Source organism: Pinus tabuliformis, chromosome 7, assembly GCF_031772625.1.
Source record: "Pinus tabuliformis cultivar Carrire ecotype Pingquan chromosome 7, CPIR1, whole genome shotgun sequence".
NCBI lineage: Eukaryota > Viridiplantae > Streptophyta > Pinopsida > Pinales > Pinaceae > Pinus > Pinus tabuliformis.
In genome coordinates, this window is record NC_142293.1 from 1227651550 (window position 1) to 1227676588 (window position 25039).

The window sequence follows — 25039 nt, forward strand, 5'->3', positions numbered from 1 at the left end:
CTCATTTCTCATCTTTTCATTTGAGCCAACAACGACAACATTTTTTGGCGTCGTTGCTAGGGAAGGAGTTTTTTCTGTCCTTGTTTTCTTCGACATCGTTTTAATCATCTCATCTTTTCTGCCATTCATTAGCTTATCAAGCGATACAACATTTCCTGGCGTCATTTGATCTTTTCATCGCCCTATCTTTCGTCATCTCATTAATTGTTTCATCTACACCTTTAGCACCTGGACATTTCGGTTCGTTTCTTGTTTGGGTGGCGACTCCACTTCTTCCATTTATTATTTCTCAGACAAAAAGCCCTCCCTTATATCCAGTTGTTTGTTGCCTTTTGGACCCTAGAGTTAGATTCATGTTGAAGTGGCGACTCCACTTCTTTCATTTCTTATGAGAGTTTCTACTAGAGGCTTGCTTCTTGTGGATCTCTTGATTTTCTTGAGCATGGTTCTCTCTCTGGCATCCATTTTGTCCCTCATTATCCCTTCAAGCAAGTCATCATGGATGATTCGTTTACCCCGTGTCATTTTACTGATTTTCTCCATGATATACCAGAAGCGGCCATTCATAAATTGCCTTCGTTCTCAGGTGGTGATTCAGTCGCTGTTATAAAGCATTTGCGTAGGGTTTCTCATACAATAATCAAATATTGTATTTCTCCCTAGTGTAATCATGAAGATGTCAAAATGTGTCTATTTGCCTTTGCTTTAGAGGGTGATGCTTTGAATTGGTTTAATAATTGTCCTGAATACTCATTCGCTTCTTTACAAGACATTGTCAATGCTTTTACCAATAGATATGGTGATCAATGTAGTTCACCTTGTGCCCCTAAAATTATGCAACATAATGAAAGTGATCTTGTAAAGGATCTAGTTGTCAATGAAAGATTTCAAGACAATTTTCCATATTAGAATGTGTCATCCACTTGTACCGTTGCAATTCAAATCCATGATAGTGGAAAAACAGGGACAAGTTGTCAAATCAGTGTCGACAATGAAAGGGAAAATGATAAGCCAATTATAGAAGAACTAAAGCAGTTGGTTAAAGACATGCAATTTAGTCAAACGCAGCTGGTTAAAAATATGTAGCTTAATCAAGAGAAATTTGTAATTGATTACGTCAAGGATATGAGAACTTTATACACTCAACTGGAAAAACGTGATGAGGAGATGGAAATCATGAAAATTAAACACTTTGATCACGTAACCACCATAGTAGAAAAGTGTGCTCAGAATATGGAGGATATGAGGACCGACATGCAGAAGGAAATGGAAACCATGAAAGCTAATCATGGTAGAGAAATTAATTCTATGCAAAGCAAGTTATTAGCCCTAGAGGAAAATATGACGATCATGGAATTTAATCATTCAAATCACATGATTGCCATGGAAACAAGTTATCAAGAAGAAATAAGTTCGATTCAGAACAGATTGTCAACTATGGATGAAGAAATGACCATCATGAGATTCGATTATAATAATCAGTTAGCTATCATACAAGCAAATCATGAGAAAGAGATAAACTCTATGCAACATTGCTTGATGACCATAAAAGTAGATAATGACAAAGTAATAAAAGATATGGAAGCTAGTCAGATATGTCTTCAGAATAAGTTATTGAGCATGGAGAAAGACCATGCCAAGGAAGTCAGTTCTATGAAGGTTGAACACTCTAACCAGATGGATGCCATAACAATACAGGTACAAAAACTTCAGCATCAGTTAGAGGATGAAATAAACAAGGAAATGTCAACAGATCATAAGCCTACCTATTTGTTGCAGCAAGCTCCATCTTATTATGAGGTCCTTTGTTCTATTGAGAAGTGGCTAATTGAAGGTGACCTGGATAAAATGGAAATTAATAATCTGGTCGATAATTCATGTGCACAAGTTTGGAAAAAATTCGGTAAATTTTTGGCATAAAGATATCATTGATAGCTTACTGTTTTCATTGTCATATTGCTTTTGTCATAAATTTTTTTTACTGCTATCCTAAAAATTAATTTCTGAAAAAAAGTACTCTGTCATGGAATTGTGATAAAATGCATATCTTTTGTTTCATAAACTAATTTTTTTTTTTGAGCATCTGTTGACATTGATATCGAATTGCAAAGTTGTTTTTGTTCTTTTTAAGCTAAATTGTATCAAGAAGATTTGAAATAAGCTGGTGTTTTAACTATAGTATCTTCAAAAGTTTATTTTCTAAGTCTTCATCTAAAAAAAGGCAAGCATTTCATTTGGGTAATTGAGGGCTTTTGCGGCATAAGTGTTTTCCCATTCTTGAGTCTAACTTCATCTCATCTTCCAGTGCATTTGCATATAAGTTAACTTTGCATAGATAAAATTTACTTCCAAGCATAAGCTTGGTCGATAGACAGATAGATCTCCATCCGTCTTTTCTTGAGAAGCCTGTTTTAATAGTACTTAAAACAGTGACCTTGCAGTCGTCAGAGCCACAGTTCTCTGCAGCGCCGGAGGCACCGGGTATGTTAGAATTTCAGGAGAGGTATCGTTAATCACACCTTAGTGTGCTTCTCCTGATCTTCTCTCTGCCAATTACTACGAAATCAGGCTCAACACAGAAAGGATTGAAGGGTTCACATTTAAATAGGCATTTAACTAAAATTAACCAAGATTCTTGCATCTCACATTAGTTTTAGGATCTGCATTTCATATAAAATAGTCATTCATCTAAGCAGCAATTGCTAATCGATTACTTGGTCTTAATTTCCCTAGCAAGATCGTTGACTCCGTAAGGCACTGGTATCAATTGTTTAAAATGTAATCAAATCCTATAAGTTTTGATAAATCTTAATCAAGTACTTGATCACTTCACCGTGTCTCCCAGACTGGCTGGTTCCCAATTAGTTCTTCTTCATTCCAGTTTTCCATTGGGTCTACCCCCCTTAGCCTGCTGTAGGGAGACAGCTTAAACGGAGAGATTGGGGATCAGGGTGACAACCCCCGATTTGAGCCGTTGTCGCGGTGCCTAGACATTCTGTGCGACAACAAGGGGCACAAAAACATTCTCTTGGGTCTCCAAGTGGATCGAACAAGCCTGTATCCCACCTGTAAGGGTTGGAACCAGTGTTGTTAAAATCGCGATAAAATCGCGATTTTATCGGAAAATCGCGATTTTTTCGCAAATCCGATTTTATCGCGATTTTTATCGATAAAAATCGGCACTTTTTTTTATTTTTCGCGAGTTTTTAAAAAAATCGCGATTTTTTCGGTAAAAATCGCCAGAGGCGCGGGCAGCGGGCGTTTTATATGGAAAATCGATTTTTATTTTATTTCATTGAGCAGTCCGCGCGGAGGAGGAGGAGAAGAAGTGAGGGAGAGGGTTGCCGTCGGATTTGGGAGCGAATCCAAGCGATTTTAGGAGGAATCCAAGCCAAGATCACCAATTTGTCCATAAACCAGGTATGTAGATTAATTTTTTTTTGTTTTGCTTCTATAAAAACTTTGTTTTTCATTGTTTTTAAAGAATTTTTGGAAAATTTTCATTGATTTGGGATGGGTTATTTGTTATGACTATGAGAACCAATTTTTTATTTTTATTTTCTCATTTTCTTTAAACATTGTTTATTTTTTTTGAATTTTCATTGTTTTTTTGCATTTGCCATTGGCATTTGGTTGGGTAACTTGGGTTTAGAAATTGGGATTTTGGAAATAATTAACTTGTAATTTTGCAAATGCTAAATTGTAATTTGTATTATGTAATCCTAAATTCCTATTTCCTAATCCTTATTTTTAATTTTTTCCATAGGTTTGCAAATTCAAAATTCAAAAACAAACATGCCAAGGAAATTGGATCCTTTCTGGGAATATGGTGACCCTAAAACTCCGAATGATAGACAAAACTTGTATTGCAAGTTGTGTGGAAAGGAGATATTCGGGGGGGTGTACAGGTTGAAGTTCCACCTTGCACAAATCCCTGGACGTGATGTGGTGCCCTGTCCTAATACAAATGCTGAAATTATTCGAAAAGCCATGAGACCATTGGGAGAATTAGAGCACTCTAAAGAGGCCAAAGAAGAACTCAAAAGGCAACTAAAAAGGTCAGCTGAAGGAAGTGGGCCAAGTGGCACTGGTTCTACTGCAGCGTCAGTCAATCCGGTAGCTGCATCATCATTTTTTGTTCCTCGAACCACACTTGGTGCACAACCAACTATTGGTTCAATGATGAAAAGAACTGAAAAAGAACAAGCTGACAAGTTGATGACAAAATTTCTCCTTTGGAGTGATATTCCTTTCAGCATTGTAAGGAATAATCCATTTTTCCAACCTACTATTGATGCTATTGCCAGTGTTGGCTCGGGGTACAAAATCCCTTCTCTTCATGATTTCAGAGGCCGGCTTCTTCAAGATGAAAAGCGTGACTGCACCCAAAGATTGGAGGATTTTAGGGAATCCTGGGCACAAACAGGATGCACTGTTATGTCAGATGGTTGGACTGACCAAAAGGGGAGAACCCTTATAAACTTCTTGGTTAGTTGTCCCAGGGGTACTATGTTTATCAAATCTATTGATGCAACTCATCAAATCAAAGATGCAAAAAATTTATGTGATTTGCTGGATGTGTTTATTTTGGAGGTGGGTGTAGAAAATGTTGTCCAAGTCATAACGGACAACGCTGCAAATTATGTTGCTGCTGGTAGAATGCTTATGGACAGGCATCCTACTTTATTTTGGACACCTTGTGCTGCCCATTGTATTGATTTGATGTTAGAGGACATAGGGAAAATTCCCTTTGTTAAAGAGGCTGTTGACTCATCAAAAACCATCACAAAATTTATTTACAATCACACATCTGTGCTTAGCTTGATGAGAAAATGCACCAACAACAAAGAGTTGGTGCGGCCCGCCATTACACGGTTTGCGACGAGTTTCATATCTCTTCAATCCCTCTTGAAATCTATGTGGGATTTGAAGAGAATGTTTGTTTCAGAGGAGTGGCGTTCTTCGCCAATGAGCCGCAAACCAGAAGGAGAGGCCGTCTGCAGACTTGTTTCATACCAAGAAGACTTCTGGGCGGGAGTGCAGGAGGTGTGCGCTGTCACTGAACCTTTGGTAAAGGTTCTTCGGTTGGTAGATGGTGAGAAGCCCGCAATGGGCTATTTGTATGAAGCCATGGACAGGGCCAAAGAAGCCATTCGGTCCTACTATGATGACAAGGGAGATGATGGGTTCCAGAGACAACTCCTTCTATGGAACGTCATTGATGAGCGATGGAACAAAACACTCCATCGTCCCATTCATGCTGCTGGGCTTTTCCTGAACCCTGCATTTTCTTATGCATGTGGGTTTGATTTTGATGCTGAGATCATGGATAGATTATTAACCTGTGTCCAGAAGATGGTGAGAACTCCAGAACAACGTATGGAGATCTCTAAACAAATTGAGACGTATAAGATGTCAGGTGGCACATTTGGCTTTGATATGGCTATCTTTGATAGGACGGCCAAAATGCCAGGTATTTTTTAGTTTGTAACTTTGTTTCAAATTTCATTGTCTCTTCAAATTCCATTTTTTTCTTATGTTTATTTGTAATTTTGTTGTAGCCGCATGGTGGAAGATGTATGGTGGCAGAGTACCCCTTTTGCAAAAGCTTGCCATACGCATCCTCAGCCAAACATGCAGCTCCTCGGATGTGAGCGCAATTGGAGTGTATTTGAAAAAATACACAACAAGAAGCGCAATAGGTTAACAACTTAACACTTAAACATTTAAAATATTGCAAATTTCCAAATAAATTTTTGAATTCATTAAACAATATTTTTTTTATAATATTAATTATTAATTATTATTTCATGAACTTTGTACAGGTTGGAGTCCCGTAGACTTAATGACATGGTCTATGTCTATTACAATCTTCGATTGTGGGTGAGGCAACTAGACAAGACACCTGATATGGAAGCCATCTCATTGGATGAGATTGACACCACTGCTGAATGGAGGGTTGAGACCGAGAGGCCTCTCATGGATCCCACTGAGGATTGGTTAGTGCAGGAGGAGGGGGAGGAGGAGGAGGAGGAGGAGCAGGAGCAGGAGCAGGAGGAGGAGGAGGAGGAGTTGGAGGAGCAGGAGGAGGAGGTGACACCGCCTACCCGGGCTACCACTAGAGGACGTGGTCTCTGTCTACCTACAGTAGCTGCTACTTCTACAACTACTTCTTCAGCTTCTAGAGCACGTCAGACTCCACTGCCATTTCCACCACCACAGGCACCAGCATCTTCATCTAGGGGGAAAGGGAAAGCAGTGACATTTTCTCGCAAGAGGGGCAGAGGAAATCAATAGGATTAGAGTCTTAGACTTTCATTTTATTGTATATGACATTATGACATGATGAGATACATTATCATATTTTTTGTTGATATTTTGAGGCTGAGTTGGGACTCAGGACTTACTATTCAGGACATGATTCAATGTTATGTGTGATTTTAGCGCTAGAAATGATATTAAACATCTTATATATTAGTTTTTTTATCATATTTATGTGTCAATGTATTTATTTTATGTTGTAGATGGTTTAGATATTAAAAAAATTGAAAAAAAATGAAAAAAAATGAATATTTTTGTGCCAAACGATTTTTTCCGATTTTTTCCCGATTTTAACGATTTTTCCGATTTTTTCCCGGCGCCGATTAAATCCCGATCGCGCTTTTAACAACATTGGTTGGAACAACGATGCAAGCCCTCTCGTTGTCTCCCATGGTGAGACACATCCTCATTTGGGCCTTGGAACAATTGCCAAGTGTGTTGTGCAAGTGTGTAGGCAGCTGGGAAAGGTATTCTAGGTACATCATCATCGTCAAATAAATGAAACATGAGTGAGCATTGAGTGGAGGTGAAGGATTCCATGATGTGGCTATCTGCTCTCTGCTATAGTGGAGGCACATGGCTCTCTATGCTCACCCTACAAATGCCAATATGATCCTCTAGAGGGCTTGGACCCCATATTGGGAGACCAAAACCCAAGGCGAAGACCCACCTGCAATCTTGTATATGATCCAATGCATCTCCTCACCTTCCAGTACAACAAATCATCAATGCAATTGAGTAAATGAGCTTACAAATTGTGGAACCAAGTGGACACTTCACAGTGGCATGCTCTTCCATGTATAGGTGCCTCCAAGTTCAAGAAGGAGGTTAATCAAGCACCCCATTAAGTGGTTTCTATCTCTAGAATATTGACAGGTCCATGGTACATCCCTTACGTGGCAGGTGTCGTGATATAATGATGGAACAAAGTGGTCCCCAAGCCACATGCCACAGTACAAGGGTAGCCATGATGAGGGAAGCCCACACTTGGGTGTATGAATATAGGAGGGAGCAATCGTGGTACATGAGTTACCCCGCCCTTTGTTTTTCCATCCTTCTTCATATGTCTTTTGCCTTTCATTGATTTTTCTTATATAATCGCTTGGGGCTCGAGGGGATGAGAGCATGAGGTGAATGATGTAACAATGAATACTCCGTTAAGGTTGGGCAATTCATCACCCACCAGGGCTTGGGACAATCATGCGTTCCTTAATGATGTAGGTGGCTCATATAGGGGCCCTAGGAACCAAGGTGATGGCCATAGTGATAGAGGGTAGAGCTCATGTTGGCTTTTGCCCACGTGCTAAATTTCTATGTCTTGGCCATCTTTTGCATCTTATGGTACATTTCCTGTTGAGAGTGGCCAAATTATGCTTTTTACTTTCTTTTTAGTTGCGTCAACATCCGAGGCATCGTTCCAGGCTCGACCCAAAGTGTGGACAAGGGGAGGGGGAGGCTAACACCTTATGGACCCAATGGACAAATCTGGACCTGGATGGGAAATATGGTGAAAGGGGTAATAATGAGCGGAGGGGAGTGATGTATGTGGTGTCGGGAAATGAGACCATGCAACCAAAATTGGGATTTCCCATGTAGTGCCATTTCTAAAGCCAATAGCCAATCACGGAGATCCCACAGGACTAGGATACATGGTTAACCACCAAGTTGGACAGAGGAGACAAGAGTACAATCCGAGCCCATTCTTTCCGCTGAATCCCCCTACTAATCCATGCCCAAAAGTGTCCATGATAGGTAAGCCAAAATACCCAACTACATAATGAAAGGCTATACCTTCGGGGTTGGAAGGCCCCCCTTCAAACATACGATCATAACAAATGGGTGAGCGAGCATAATGGCTGGCTCAGGTGGTGAAGATGGTGGCACATTGAGCTATCTAGTGGCTGCTAGTTGTTAGTTGAGGACCATCTAGGAGAAAAAAATTCTTCTATGGATATCATCCACAGGTGGTGGGTAACATTTGGTTCCAACTGGAACATGATCTCTTAGAAGAGTGCACGAAAGTACTTGAACAGGGATGTCATGAGAACTCCAACAATCTCTGGGACTGCAAACCTGTTACCTACACATCAAAGATTGAAGCACACAGATTACCATGTTTTTGCGGTGTCTCATGATCGCCCATGCTTATATTAGGCCATAAAAATCTACAGGAAATAAAATTTATTGTTAAATGCAATTATAATCTAAATGCATGTAATTTAGCATGATAACTTCATATGACATTAGTTCTAATGCAAAAATTAACATGCAATGCATCCTATTGTAACATGCATATGATATTGCACAAGTACTAGGTGTAATCATAGACCCAATGCAACCAACATATCATCCATTCAATATGACAACACCTACTCCTTTGCTTACTCATCCAATAGATCCAAAGGTAAGGGTAGGAATGGCCATATGGAAGGTCGCAAGGGCGGGAGGTGGGAAAACGAAATGACCACACATGGGAATGATGGGTGAAAAGGGAATGACGGGATGCAACCTACTCCATGGGATCCTCTTCTTTAACCAAAAGATAGAGATATCAACAATCAAGCTTATATAATCTCTGATGAATGACAACCTCAGGCATATCATCTTCACTATGGTCCCTATCATTTATATTGGGCTCTGTGGCTACCATAAGGTCATGATCAGAAGGAAAGGGCGACCGATGACATGGAGAGATACAACAAGCAGGTTGCTCATGATGATCACTCTTAGGAGAGAGATAATTCCACCTTATTAGTGATAGCACATGGAGGGTTGAGGAAAGGGTCCATGTAAGACTCAACTATAACCCTAGGATTGTCAAGGCCAAGTCACTTTTCTCCTCAAATGACTATACGAGAGTCAAGGCCAAGCCCGATAGATCGTTTTTTTGTTGTGGCGTTGTGTGTGGTGTGTTGTCCATCTTCTTTTTGTGGTGCATGATCCATCTTCGTGCATACATTTACTTTTACAATGTCCAAGTTGGTAAATTTATTTTCTGAGTCTGACAAACTTGAAGGCTCAAAGAATTATAAGACATGGAAAAGGCACATAGAAAGCACTTTGATTTACAATGAACTTTGGCAAGATGTATGTGATGGTGATGTCAAACCAAACAAACCTATAGATGCATACTCACTAGCTAAATGGGAAATAAAAAATGCCAAAGCATTAGCATTAATTAAATCTTCAGTTAATGATGAAATGTATGTTCACATTGAAAATGCTTCTGATGCATGGTCTGCCTGGAGAACATTTAAAGATTTATTTGATACACAACCTAAATCTAAGAAAGTTGATCTTCAATTGAAGTTGCTTCAACAAAAATTGACAGAAGGGGGAGATGTATTTGAATACATTTCTAGACTTAAGAACATTAAGAAGGAAATAGTAAAGGCTGGATTTCAAGCAGTAGATGATAGTTTCATGACTACTATTTTGATTGCTGGTTTGTCTTCTTCATATACACATTTCTTGGAAACTTTACAAGTAATTCCACAAAATTCTGATTATGCAAGAGAAACAAGTACAAATATTTCACCAATAAGGTTGTGGCATGTTATATGTGGGCATTTAAACTTTGAAAGCCTCTCCCAACTTCAAAAGTAGGGAATGGTTAAGGAACTTCCAACTTTTAAGAAAGAAAATGCAAAATGTGAAGCTTGCATCTTACCGAAAACAAAGTTGAGAGACATTTTTAACAAGTTCATGGTGTGCAAACAAGCATTTGCAATTGGTTCACAGTGACATTTGTGGACCTCTACAGACTTCTCTAGGAGGTTGTAGATACTTTTGACTCTTCATTGATGATTTTAGTATAATGACTTGGGTTTATTTTTTGAAACAAAAGTCAAAAATATTCGAAAAGTTTAAGACTTTTTGCCAACTCGTTGAGAATGAAGTCAGAGAAAACTGGCACTCTCAGGACAGAGAATGGAGGGGAATTCACTTCCAATGAATCCCAAACTTATTGCAGGGACAATGGTATCAAATGACAACTTACAAATGTCTACACTCCACAACAAAATGGAGTAGCAGAGAGAATGAACCGCACTTTGTTAGGGATAACAAGATCCATGTTAACTTTCAAAAATTTAACTCCTGATATTGGGTAGAAGCAATACATACAATAGTCTACTTAAGGAACATGTCTCCCACTACTTCCTTGGATGGAATTACACCATATGAAGCATGGTTTGGTTTCAAACTTCGAGTCAAACATCTTAGTGTTTTTGGTTCAGTGTGCTATGCTTTAGTTCCAAAAGAAAAGAAAACTAAGCTTGATTTGCGAAGTTTAAAGTGTACATTGATTGGGTATTCCGATGAAAATAAGGGATATCATCTTCTGTCCAATGGAAAGTTTATTGTCAGCAGGGATGTTATATTTGATGAAACAGAAAGAAAGAGTGCCACAGAGATAGAAAGTCTTCTATAAAAATTGGAAACTAAGGGAGATAAAAAGAAAAGAAAAAAGCAAAATCAACCAAGTACACAACATTGGTATGATATTGAATATTCTTTATCAGAAAATGGTTCATCCAACTCACCTACTTCATTTGGACCATCTGTATCTTCTAGAAGATCATTTGAGTCTTCTAGCAGCAGTTCATCTGACAGTGACTCTCCACCCCCTGAACCTTCAGATGATCAAAGAACATCTGTTTATATCAATCCACTTTATAATGATGGTGATTATTCAAATCCACAAACAAGTGAACATCAACTGCCTAAATGGGCCATTCAACTTTTGAAGGATGTCAGGCCAGATGAACAAAACAAAATAGGAACACAAAGTTCACAAAGAAATGAAGAAAATTTTGCCTTAATAACAAATGATTTTACTGAGCCCTCCACATACAAAGAGGCAGTAAAACATATAGAATGGCAAAAGGCAATGGTTGAAGAATACAAGGCAGTGATGGAAAACAACACTTGGAAACTTGTTGATTGTCCTAACAATGTGAAACCCATCGGATGCAAATGGGTTTACAAAATTAAGTATAAGCTAGATGGAGACATTGACAAGTACAAGGCAAGGCTTGTTGCTAAAGGTTTTGCGCAGAGAGAACGAATCGACTATGAGGAAAATTTTGCACCTACAGCAAAATGGAACACCATCAGATTAGCACTTGCATTAGCAACTAAAAAAGGATGGAAAGTCCATCAGATGGATGTTAAAAGTGCCTTCCTCAATGGGGACTTGTAGGAAGAAGTATATATGACTCAACCTCCAGGTTTTGAGATTGAAGGGCAGGAACACAAAGTATGCAAATTGATCAAGGCTTTATATGGATTGAAACAAGCTCCACGAGCTTGGTATGCAAAAATGGATGAGTACCTTCGCAAGGTTGGCTTTAAGCGAAGTGAATCTGATGATACTTTATATGTGCGCCAACAGGGTAAAAATCTGGTGATTCTAGTTATGTATGTGGATGACTTGATCATTACTAGGAACAATAATGATCATATTTTGCAGGTAAAGAAGTTGTAGGCTGGTTTTAAGATGACTAATTTGGGATTACTTCACTACTATCTTGGAGTTGAAGTATTCCAACATCCAAACAATATTTTCATTTGTCAAAGCAAGTATGCATCTGAACTTCTTCAAAGATTTGGAATGCAAGATTGCAAAGCCTGTTCTCAACCCAATGGAACAAAACTTAAAACTTTCAAAATTTGAAGGGGGAGAATCGGTAAACAATGTTAGTTTTTGGTAGCATCGGAAGTGCTCTAGCCTTTAAAATTGGTGGAGAGGCTAAGGCACATGAGTTCTAAAGAACCCAGAAACCAATTGGTGAAATTCCACCCAGATTGTATTTTATTAAAATAATTAATATTTTTAATGGGGTTCCTAAGTCTAAACGTAGGAAAATTAAAACATTAATGGGTATTAATCAAAATATGGGTGAGAATGATCTAGAAGGCAGATCAAGTCATGTTTTAATCTTAGCAGTTGATTAGAGACTTAATTTCGGCCGTTGAAGACTCAACAGGAAAAGTATAAAATGGAGGCTTGGGGTTCATTTGGAAACACATAGAGAGATTGAGGAAATCGATTTTCTGAGGTGAGAAGTTCTCAGGAGGAAAATTGATTAGGGAGATCTTGCAGCTGAGGGGCAGAGAGAATCTGGGAGAAGGACCTTCCGGAAAATACAAAACAGAGAGGTGGAGAGAACTCGCAGAGAGGCAACGCAGTAGCTAGGAGAGCTGATGCAGAAAATCTGTCTGTCACGCAGAATCTAGAACTGCCGAAACAACCGAAACTGCCGGGAACAGCCGGGAAAGTTGATGTAGAGGGTAGAAGCCGAAACTACCGGGAACAACTGGGAACTGCCGGAACAACCGGGAAAGATGACGCAAAGAGCATAAGAGGTGACGCAAAAGTAGCCGAGGTTAGCCAATCTTGTGCCGGATCAGCGGGAATTTTGTTGGGTGGAGTGAGGTAAAACTCACTCAGATTTTCCGCCAATATTTTCTCTGTAAAGGATTGCTAGATGAGCATCCTAGATTTGTATTAAGATATTTCTCCTGCATAATAATAAAACCCTTAGAGCTGCTGCACCGGTTTTCCTGCATTGGGTTTTTCCAGGGACTATTGTGTCAAAAAATAAGTGTTTCCTATGTATATTGTTCTTTGCTCTGTTTTCTGTTTCATGAGATCAAATATTTAATTAGTGTAGGCTGCAAAAGTAATTTGCTTCAGTATTCAGAAGAATATCTTGATGAATGTAATTTAAAAATCAAGTATGTGAAGTAGATTCAGATTTGCTGTAGTAGGGTTCCTTGAGAGTAGGAATTTTCACATGGTATCAGAGCATTGATTTTGAAACAGGAAGAGTAGATCAAGTGCTGAGCAGTGAGGCCAAAAGATGCATTTTGCAACAATTCGAATCCCCTTGGAGGGATTGCACAGTCCTTGTTGGGAAGCAGATCCGAGGAAATCTCCCTTTGAGTGAGACGACAGAGGTACGATTTCCAGTTCGTGAGTTTGCAGAGGCAAAGGGAGTGACGCAGAGCCTCGACACAGTGCTTCAAGGGTGCAGTTTCTGTTGGGGCAGAAATCGCTGGAAAAGAACGAAGACACCTAGAAGGGGAATTTGCTCCTCAGAGAACTTTCCCCGAGAAAGTTCGAATTTCTCACCAGCTGAGCAGTGATTAGAGGAGTCAGTTCAATAGTTGGGTGAGATGGCATTGCATGCGCTCAGAGATCAGGACAGGTTGGACGGAGCCTCCAACTATGTAATATGGAAGACCAAAATCTTAGCTGTTCCGGAGGAATACAATCTTGAGGCCTACGTCAAAAGTGTTGTGGTTGTTCCTGCTGAGAACGATTAGAAGAAGAAATACAAGGCCGATCCGGGGAAGGCAAAGAGGCTGAATCTCGATGGAGTTCGAGATCATGTGGTCTCACACTTGCAGGGCAAGGATACCGTCCGAGAGATGTGGGAAGCCTTGTTTTCTCTGTATGAAGGCTCTTCCGAACAACAGAAGATGTATTTGGAGTAGAAGTTGCAGCAGACTTTGATGTAGAAAGGAGAAGGGGTGAACCTCTATCTTCAGCGTCTTCATGACACTAGAGACCAACTTGCTGCAGTGGGGTCCTCTCCTCAGCCAACCGCGATGGTGAGGACAGCCCTGAATGGAGTCTCAGATGAATAGCTAGTTTTTGTCCAAAGCATATTGGGCAAAGAAAAACTAGCTTCATGGGAGGAGATGTGGGTGTCTCTTGAACAGGATGAGTTAAGGAGGGACCTAGTGAAGGTCAACCTCAATGGCAGCAGTGGGAGTGGCACAAAGACGAATGAGGAGGAGAACACAACTCTAGCATCGAAGGGACATCAGAAGCAGAAGCAAAAGGAGGAAATTTCGAAGGTGAAATGTTTCAGATGTGGCAAGATGGGTCACTTTGTCTTTCAGTGTCCTTTGAAGCAAGAGGATAAGGACAACAAGCATGATCCTAAGGTTGTAACCACGAAGATTAATGAGGAAGAGTATGCTATGAGTGCCCACGCATCTCTAGGAGGGAGATGGGGTGATATTGAGCTGTAGTCAGGAGGACTACATGTGGGCAGGATCCTTGAGAAGTCCACCTCTTGGATCAATTCCTTCCTACAGGAGCCCAAGATTCAGCAATAGCGAGATGGACTTAGTATTAGATGATGCAGTGGATTGTTTGGAGGACAGATGCAGTAGCTTGGGACCAGAGACTGATCAGCGCAAAGCAAGGTTGGTAGTAGTGCAGTTGGCACAGTGTAGGAGTCAGCAGCAGCGCAAAAGATTCAGAGGGTCAGAATCAATAGTAGTCAGACTCCAACATTCATGGTATTATGTTGAACACAATTAAGTTTGACTAATTTTGAATGTTTTTCAATTGCTTCTCTCAGCAACTCAGTTGCAATACGAATGCAGTGCTAGTAGCATATCAGATGGAGCATTTGAGATGGAGCTGTAGTATAGATGCAACAGTGGCAGTGGCAGTGTCATGGGTAGCAATACAGTAGCAGCAGCAACACAGTGCTGGTGGCAACAACAGTGCGGAAAGGGAGATGCTTCAGAAGCAGAGCAACATGCAGTTGGGCATTGTTGTTAGAGCACTTTCCTCGCTAAGAGGGAGTGTTAGTTTTTGGTAGCATCGGAAGTGCTCTAGCCTTTAAAATTGGTGGAGAGGCTAAGCCACATGAGTTATAAAAAACTCAGAAACCGTTTGGTGAAATTCCACCGGGATTGTATTTTATTAAAATAATTAATATTTTTAATGGGGTTCCTAAGTTTAAACTTAGGAAAATTAAAATATTAATGGGTATTAATCAAAATATGGGTGAGAATGATCTAGAAGGCGGATCACGTCATGTTTTAATCTTAGCCGTTGATTAGAGACTTAATCTCGGCTGTTGAAGACTCAACAAGAAAAGTATAGAATGGAGGCTTGGGGTTCATTTGGAAACACACATAGATATTGAACAAATCGATTTTCTGAGGTGAGAAGTTCTCAGGAGGAAAATAGATTGGGGAGATCTTGCAGCTGAGGGGCAGAGAGAATCCAGGAGAAGGACTTTCCTGAAAATACATAACAGAGAGTTGGAGAGAGCTTGCAGAGAGGCAGCGCAGTAGTTGGGAGAGCTGACGTAGAAAAGATGATTGTGACGCAAAATCGAGAACTGTCGGAATAGTCGAAACTGTTGGGAACTGCCGGAACAACGGGGAACTGCTGGAATAGTCGGGAAAGATGATGCAGAGGGCAGAAGTCGGAACTGCCGAAACAACCCGAAAAGCTGATGCAAAGGGTTGAAGAGGTGACACAGAAGTAGCCGGGGTTAGCCAGTCTTGTGCCGGATCAGTAGGAATTCTGTCAGGTGAAATGAGGTAATACTCACTCAGATTTTCCGCCAGTATTTTCTCTGTAAAGGATTGCTAGATGAGCATCCTAGATTTGTATTCAGATATTTCTCCTGCATAATAATAAAACCCTCAGAGCTGTTGCACCAATTTTCCCGCGTTGGGTTTTTCTGGGGACTATTGTATCCAAAAATAAGTGTGTCCTATGTATCTTGTTCTTTGCTTTGTTTTCAATTTCATGAGATCAAATATTTAATTAGTGTAGGCTGCAGGAGTAATTTGCTTCAGTATTCAGAATATTAACTTGATGAATGTAATTTAAAAATCAAGTGAAGTAGATTGAGATTTGCTGCAGTAGGGGTTCCTTGAGAGTAGGAATTTTCACAAACAGTACTACTTATAGAAAGTTGATTGGTAGCTTGATCTATCTGACAACTACTCGTCCAGACATATCTTATGCAGTCAATATTCTCTCGCGATTTATGCATGAACCAAGGGAAAGCCACTGGAATGTAGCAAAAAGGGTCCTTAGATATATCCAAGGGACGAAATATTTTGGTCTTCTTTACAAAAAGACTAAGAACTTTGTACTTGGTGGATATTCAGATGCAGATTTTGTTGGAAGTATTGATGATTGGGCATCAACATCAGGTTATTTGATGAACATGGGGTCAACTGTAGTTTCTTGGAGTTGCAAGAAGCAAGCTACAGTGGCCACTTCTTCGGCAGAAGAAAAATATATATCAACATGGGAAGTAGCATGTGAAATTGTTTGGTTATGCAGAGTTTTGCAGGATTTAGGCATTCCTCAAGCAAAAGCCACATCTTTATTCATCGACAACTAGTCAACCATAAAGATTTCCAAAAATCCAGTTTTCCATTCCAAAACAAAGCATGTGGACACAAAATATCATTACATTAGGGCACTCATTGCAAAATATGTCATCAAACCAGTGTATTGCCCTTTAGAAGATCAGATATCAGATATTTTCACAAAACAATTTGGCAGGATCAAATTTACTAAGTTCCGAGAAGAGCTTGGTATCTGTTGTAATGTACTTTTGGATCAAAGGGGGGAATGTTAGATGATCCAAAATACATAAACTGTAGTTTAATTTTTTAGAGTTTAATATTCAATTATCTAGAATATTTAATTAAATATTGGAGACATTTTAGAATATTTAATTAATTCTTTAGAGTCTAGTCTTCTTAGAATATCTATTTGTTATAAGAGATATGACATCTAGAAAGATGTCGTTTCTTAGGAACTAATTTAGGAAAATAGTTAAGATCGTTGTTATAAGTGCATTAAATGTAAATGGACACTTGTAAATGAAATAAGTGATCCATAACAAAATTAGTTTAGGACACTAGCTTATTTAAAGCTTGTTTCTCTCCACTTACAAGAGTGTCGAGTGATCGTGTGTAAGCTCTTGCATATTTTTATGTAATCTTTCCTTTCGTTATTAATAAAATTTGTGTCTGAGGACACTTCTGCTATTAGTACCAGGGAATCGGACCATGTAGTGCACAAAGTATGTCCCCGACTTGACTGTGACAATGGGGAACTAGGCAGTTACTGATCATTTCTTTGTGGTTGATGTCCTAGATGTTGAGAAATCTAGGGCATAGAAACTAAGTGATTTCTCTTCTATTAGTAACTGCTTGTGAATTATTTTTACTTCTTTAGATTAGGATCTTCTTTTACTTAGGTTATTAGTGTTCTTTTTCATCAAACAACTACCAATGCATAAAACATAAAGGGACAAGAGACACAGAATATAGGTTATTAGCCAAGGCCAAAACCTCTCCCACTTGAGAGGAAAACCTGAACAAATTCTTCTTCTTATAGAGATTCCAATTGACGAATACCAAGACCAAGACCCTTGACCTATTTTCCACTCCAAGACCAAGTCACAAACCTTCCTTGATGGGATCCTTCTTGCTTGAGTCAACAATAGTCAAACCTTTGCTTCTCCCTCCTTCTCGGCTACCCTTTAGAATTCGGTTTCCTCTTCTCTGCTTCAGACTTGTACCTTACTTCAGCCTCCTTGGGAACCTTAGATGCAGCACATGTGAGATATATATGGTGATCCAACCCCTTAATCTCCTTCACTTGGCCTGAATGGTCTTCTCTTCCAACTCGGCTTCTTGAGTTCAGCTTCTATCACAACAAAACAAACTTCGGCCTTTTCTGCAGTAGTAACAATCCTCTCCTTCACATGTGTGAGAGGAGATCAACCCTAAAACAGTCCCAAAAACAAATCTGATGACCTCGCTGCTCCTTTCCTTCACCTCGCTGGTTATAGGGCTCCTATTTGATGACCTTCGCACTTCAGACTTCAAACTTCCTTCATCGAAATTCTCTGTCTCAAATGAAAATCGAACAACCCTATTTATAGTTGTTGGAGCCTGTAATAAGCCGACTTGAAGAGGACATGTCTGTTGGAGGAGTTTATTAATTCAATCTTTGAAGCCGACTTCCAGGTGAGGTGTTGTGCTTCTCTTGGAGGGCTTCTATACTTATTTAATGATTCATACAATTGTGTAACATGCCCAAGAAGGGTCCTTCATACATGACATAGACTCAAATTGAATTTTCTGACTAGATGACAAATTCTAAAGGCTCATAATAGGAGTCATCACTAAAAATAAAATTCCTTGCTCATGAAAACCATGAGACAAGCATTACAATAATAATTTTATTTTTCTTCTTTACACCAATTACATAAAATCACATTTACACGTCATTATGAAGACCAAACCTAGTTACACTTTTCAACACCAGACACCAACGTAGTGTTGGGTGTCCAATGGTTGTACTCATCGAGGAGGGTCACCACTAATTGGCAAAAGTTAGAGATGGAGTTTACAGGCCCAGATGGGAAGTTGGTAATGTTGAGGGGAATGCACTCTTATCCACCCCAGATAGTCTCTGCTCACAGGATGGAGGCAGATCTACGACATGGGGATATAGAGTGGGCAATGGAGCTGAGGATCTCAGAGACAGGGGCTTCGACACAGCCTGTGCATCCAGACATACTAGCCTTGTTGGAGAGGCACCAAGGGGTTTTTGGGGAGATTCCACCAGGCAGACCACCAGATTGTGGGTTCAAGCGCATCATTGAATTGGAGGGAGTGAATGTGGTCATCACTACTCCGTATAGGCACCCCAAAGCCTATCAAGACAAGATAGAGAGGGCCATTCAGGAGTTGTTGAGGTTGGGGCACATCAGGCCTAGCTTGAGTCCCTTCGTTTCTTCCGTGGTACTGATGAAGAAGAAGGATGGAACACTATGCATGTGCATCGACTATAGGGCCCTCAATAAGAGGACATTGAAGAATCAATACCCTATCCTGCTCATTGATGAGTTGATGGACGAGCTTAGAGGGGCAAAATAATTCTCTAAGATAGATGTGCACTCGAGGTATCACCAGATGTGAAATTTCTAGATAGAAATCCAACTGCAGTGACTGATATTATTTCTTCTACTTATTAATTCAGAAATAAGTTATTCATAGTGTTTCTACGGCAAATATCGAAATAAATTCTACTGCAGCCTTCACAATTAAAATACTGCAGAAAGTAAATGCAAGGAAAAATACTAGCACAAGTATAATCACAATGACATTTATTTTTGAACAATTGTCCCTAGAAAAACCATTGCAGTAGATGAGGGTTTCTTTGTTAATCTTTAGCAAAAATCTCATTTACAAGATACAATCGACAAAATAGAAGAAGAATCTTTGTGAGAAATTTACTGACAGTTCTCTCACAATTCTCGGCGAGATTCTGATCCAGGAGAGGACCTGTTGCCCCCTCTGCGTCTCACTGCGTTAGCTTCTGCGCGAGGATTGCGCAGTCCCAGTGTCAACCTTTCGCTGTCCCTTCTTTGCTCTGCGTCTTCTGCTTTTGTACTCGTGACTGATGCTGCTACCCTCTCTCCTCCTCACTTGCAACTCTCCCTTTGAATCGATTTCCTCTTTTCGAACTTCGACCAGTGAGAAAATCGATTTTACTCAGGTAACTGGGTATCTACCTGGTGTGTCTTCCAAATGCCCATTGAAGTCCTTCTTATAATCCTCTAGTTGAGAACCAACGACCCAGATTAGATACTAATCAATGGCTCAAATCATTTGGACTTGATCTTTGTCTTCTTATAGAAGTTTCACTCACAGTTAGATTAATACCCTTTAATTATTTTAATTTCCGAAGTTTAGACTTAGGGTCCCATTAAAAATAATTAATTATTTAAAAAAAAATTGTCTCCAGGCGGAATTTCCCAAAACGATTTCTGGGTATTGTGGAATACATGTGTACAAGCCTCCCTACAAATTTTGAGACTTAGAGCACATTTGATGCTACCAAAAATCAACACTCCCTCTTAGCGAGGAATGTGCTCTAGCAATGCTCCCTACTGAAGTATCACCTTGTTCTGTAACATCTCCCTCTGCACTGTTGATGTCTGACATCATTGCCCACCAACTACTGTGCAAATGTTGCATCCGTACTGCTATTGACCCTGCCACTGCCAACATTGCATTTGTACTGCAACTTTTTGCCACTGCAACTAAGAAACCATCTATTTCTGCTACTGAAACGGATTCTCTACCATACCCATCTGCTCCATGAACTGGATGAACTTAGCTCTTCCTAGAGCTTTTGTGAGTATATCTTCTACCTGATTTCTTGTGGAGACATACTGCAACTGTATTTCCTCACGTTGGACACAGTCTCTGATAAAGTGACATCTGATATCAATGTGTTTCGATCGATCAGGAAATACTGAATTCTCAGTGGGTTTAATACAACTCTGATTATCGCAAAAAGTACTAGTCGCCTCCATCCTTTTCTTGAACAAACTCACAAGCAGTTTTCTAAGCCATATAGCTTCGCATGTAGCTGTGCTGGCTACCATATATTCTGCTTCTGTTGAGCTTAGAGCTACCGACTTCTGCTTCCTGTTGCACCAAGAGATCATTCCTAATCCAACACTGAAGCAATACCTGGAGGTACTTTTCCGGTCTACTGAACTACCTGCCCAATCTACATCTGTGAATCCATTCAATCTGACGTCATCTTCTCGGGTGTATTTCAACCCATATCTGATTGTTCCATGCACATATCTAAGAATGTGCCTAGCTGCTGCCCAATGCACCCTTTTCGGTTCCACCATGAACTGACTAAGGGTGTTGATAGCAAAGCAAATGTCTGGCCTAGTGTTGACCAGATACATGAGCGACCTAATGAGTTTTCTGTATAAGGTGGGGTCCACCTCCTTGTCTCCTGATGCATCTATTTTCTTCCAGTTGGTGATCATGGGCATAGCCATGGGCCAACAATCTTGCATTTTGAATCTCTTTAGAATCTCTATAGCATATCTTCCTTGTCTAAGGAAAATCTCCCCTTCCTTCTGCCACACTTGAAAATAATGCATCAACCCCATATCCTTCATGTCGAATTCTGCTTCAAGATTCTTCTTGCTGTCCTTTATGAGCCTAGATGACCCTATTAGAAACAAGTTATCCACATATAATACCAGAATAAGTGGCTCATTCTCCACCATTAGATAGTAGAGATTGGGATCAACATCACTCTTGACGAATCCCAACTGCTGCAAGTAACTATCAATCTGACCATACCATGCTTTGGGTGCTTGCTTGAGCCCATACAAGGCTTTCTTTAACCTACATACATGAGTTCTCTTCTCATGAGTTTCGAAGCCTTTGGGCTATTCTATATACACCTCTTCTTCTATCACCCCGTTCAAGAATGTTGTCTTGACATCCATCTAGTGAATCTCCCATCCCATTTGAGCTGCTAGGGATATAACGGATCTGATAGAGGTATATCTGGCCATTGGGGCGAATGTCTCTTCATAGCCTATTCCTTCTTTTTGTGCGTACCCCTTTGCTACGAACCTAGCCTTGTACTTCTCTATACTGCCATCTGCTGCACACTTGATCTTGTAGATCCAACTTGATCCTACAACTGTTCTATCCTCTGGCCTAGGTACCACTTCCCAGACATCATTCGTCATGATAGAACTATACTCTTCTACCATGACATCCTCCCATACTTGGTGTTGTATGAATTCCTGAAAGCTAGAGGGTTCTTCAACCTGTGCTACCAAGGCTTGGTACCTATCAAGCTGTCTACGCTGCCTCTTCTCGGTTCTAGGAGCTCCGACAAACTCCTTTGTGTCTCTTAATGACTGTCATACTTCTCCACTAGTTTTGCCACTGGTGGTGGGAGGCGCGATCAAATCCCCCTCCTGTTCCTTCCGTTCCACCTGCTGAGAACTACTTGGATTTCCTTCTTCTGAGGAAATACTAGTACTGGTCACTATGCTAGTTCCAGGTGTCTGTCCTCCTGCTTGTCCTCCTTGCTGCTACTGGACTAAAGGAATATCTACTTACTTATCTTCTGCTGGCATCTCTTGGGATTTCTTGAAAGCTCTATCCTCCATGAACTTCGCAACCCATCTTACTACAATCTTTCTCCTGCTAGGAATGTAGATTCTGTGTGCCTTCGAGGTCTCGCTATATCCTATGAGGTACCCCTTTTCTGCAGTTTGATCCAGTTTACTACGTTTCTTGTCTGGAATGTGACAATATGCCACACTTCTGAATATTCTGAGATGACTGACTTCCAACTTCTTGCCAGTGAAGACACCTTTGGGTGTTTTCTTCCCCAAGGCCCTGTGAGGAGTTCTATTCTGGATATAAATCGCTGTGTTGCAAGTTTTTTCCCATAAGAATCTAGGTAAATCGTGATCATACAACATAGACTTTGCCGCCCCAACAATAGTTCTATTCTTACGCTCTGCTACTCCATTCTCTTTTGATGCCCTCTTTTGCGTAGAAATCTGTGAAGTCTTCCATTGTCTGAACGCAATACCTTTATCTTTTTCCCTGTCATGTTCTCAACGAGAGCCTTAAACTCTCAGAATTGATCAAAGACCTCATCCTTGGTCTTTAAGAAATAGATCCAGATTTTTCTAGAGCGATCATCAACAAAGGTGACGAAGTATTCGCCACTACTAAGAGCTCTTATGGACATTGGACCACAGATATCTGAGTGTATCAATCCCAATACACCCTCTGCTCTGTTTTTTACTCTTGGAAAAAGCTGGTTCAACGTACTTCCCTAGTACACATCCTTTGCATATATCATCATGCTCAGTACTAATAAATGGAACTCCTGTAATAGTCTCTCTGAGAATCCTCAGTGCTCCATGGTGTAAGTGTCCCATGTGCTCGTGCCATAACTCATTCAGTTCCTTTTCACCATTAAGATTGTTGCCTATTAGTGACATTGGAGACTCGAGTTGCAACCTATACAGTCTGTTGCTTCGAGCTCCAATTTGTCTCTACCTCTTCCAGCTTGGATGTTTGACATATACTTTCTTTCCAATGAAGTATAGATCGTATCCCTTGTCCTGTAATTGGGACACTGAAATTAGATTCATTCCTAACCCGGGCACATGCAAAACATTAGTGGCTCAGATGCTGGTTCTTGCTTCCGTCTGAAATATTACGGTGTCTCTCCCTACTGGAGTACATTTCGTTCTATTTTCCATAGTAATCTGGAAGTCCATTTGCTCTTCTTGATAGCTTGAGAAATTTTCTCGTACTCCAGTCATATGGGCTGAAGCCCCACTATCAATGTACCAAACATTTGCTGATGTTGAACTTGCCAAGCATGTGATTTCTTCTTCTAATCTAGAAGATAATCCAGAGACATTGATTTTCCATCCTTAGTGCTATTTTCCTATCGATTTCTGACGCTTTTCTGCCCCAACAACTGCTGCAAAATATCTGCGTCCTAGCTGAAGATCTGCTCTGCAAGGAAAAATACGCTGCTCCCTTCTGCCTCTGGTGAGCTTCGATCCGGAGATCGAATTTCTTTATCGACTCACTCAGAGAAATTGATTTCTCCTTAAAACTTCATCCTCCTTGGCCTTCGCACTGCACTGCCTCTGGGGTTTCGAATTGCTGCCTTTGCAGTAATTTCGAAATCCTTTTCCTCTCTACTTCTGAGCTCTTCTGCTTACAATCTGTGCTCCGTTACCATGTGAAAATTTCTAGATAGGAATCCAACTGCAGTGACTAATATTATTTCTTTTACTTATTGATTCAGAAATAAGTTATTCACAGTGTTTCTATGGAAAATATCGAAATAAATTCTACTGCAGCCTTCATGATTAAAATATCGTGGAAAGTAAATGCAAGGAAAAATACTAGCACAAGTATAATCACAATGACACAATTATTTGGACAATTGTCCCCGGAAAATCCTAATGCGGGAAAACCAGTGCAACAGATGAGGGTTTCTTTATTAATCTTCAGCAAAAATCTCATGTACAAGATACAACCAGCAGCGCAGAAGAGGAGTCTCTGTGAGAAATTTACTGACAGTTCTCTCACACTTCCCGGTGAGATTCTGATCAAAGAGAGGACCTGTTGCCCCCCCTACGTCTCACTGCGTCAACGTTTGCGTGAGGACTGCACAGTCCCAGCGTCAGCCTCTGCACTGTTCCTCTGCGTCACAGCCTTTGCGCTATCCCTCTGCATCACAACCTCTACGCTGTCCCTTCTCTGCTTTGCATCTTCTACTCTTGCACTCCCCACTAATGCTGCTACGCTCTCTCTCCTCCTCACCCGCAACTCTCCCTTTGAATCGATTTCCTCTTTCTGAAATTCGACCAGTGAGAAAATTGATTTTACTTGGGTAACTGAGTATCTGCCTGGTGTGTCTTACAAATCCCATCGAAGTCCTTCTTATAATCCTCCAGTTGAGAACCAACGACCCTGATTAGATTCTAATCAATGGCTCAGAACATTTGGACTCTATCTTTGTCTTCTTCTAGAAGTTTCACCCATAGTTAGATGAATACTCTTTAATTATTTTAATTTCCTAAGTTTAGACTTAGGGTCCCATTAAAAATAATTAATTATTTCAATAAAACTATCTCCGAGTGGAATTTCCCAAAACGATTTCTTTTTATTGTGGAATACATGTGTCCAAGCCTCTCTGCAAATTTTGAGACTTAGAGCACATCCAATGCTACCAGAAATCAACACCAGATTTGGGTGAGGGAGGAGGACATTCCTAAGACTGCCTTTCGTTGCCACTACATACACTTTGAGTTTTTGGTGATGCCCTTTGGGTTTACCAATGCTCCAGCTACATTCCAGTCTGGTATGAACCACGTGTTTTGCGGGCAGTGGCGACGCTTTGTCCTTGTCTTCTTTGACGACATACTCATCTATCGCCGGACTTGGGAGGAGCACCTTCAGAACTTGGAGGTAGTACTTTGCATACTAGAGGAGCAACAAGTATATGCGAAGATGTCCAAATGTGGATTTGGATTGACATAGA

General features: G+C 40.3%; 1 protein-coding gene across 6 annotated transcripts in view; it reads left to right on the forward strand.

The window, feature by feature from the left end:
* The window catches only part of LOC149251810 (uncharacterized), a 395150-nt gene that overhangs the window by 233536 nt on the left and 136575 nt on the right, over positions 1-25039 (forward strand). The gene's annotated exons all lie outside the window — the stretch shown is intronic.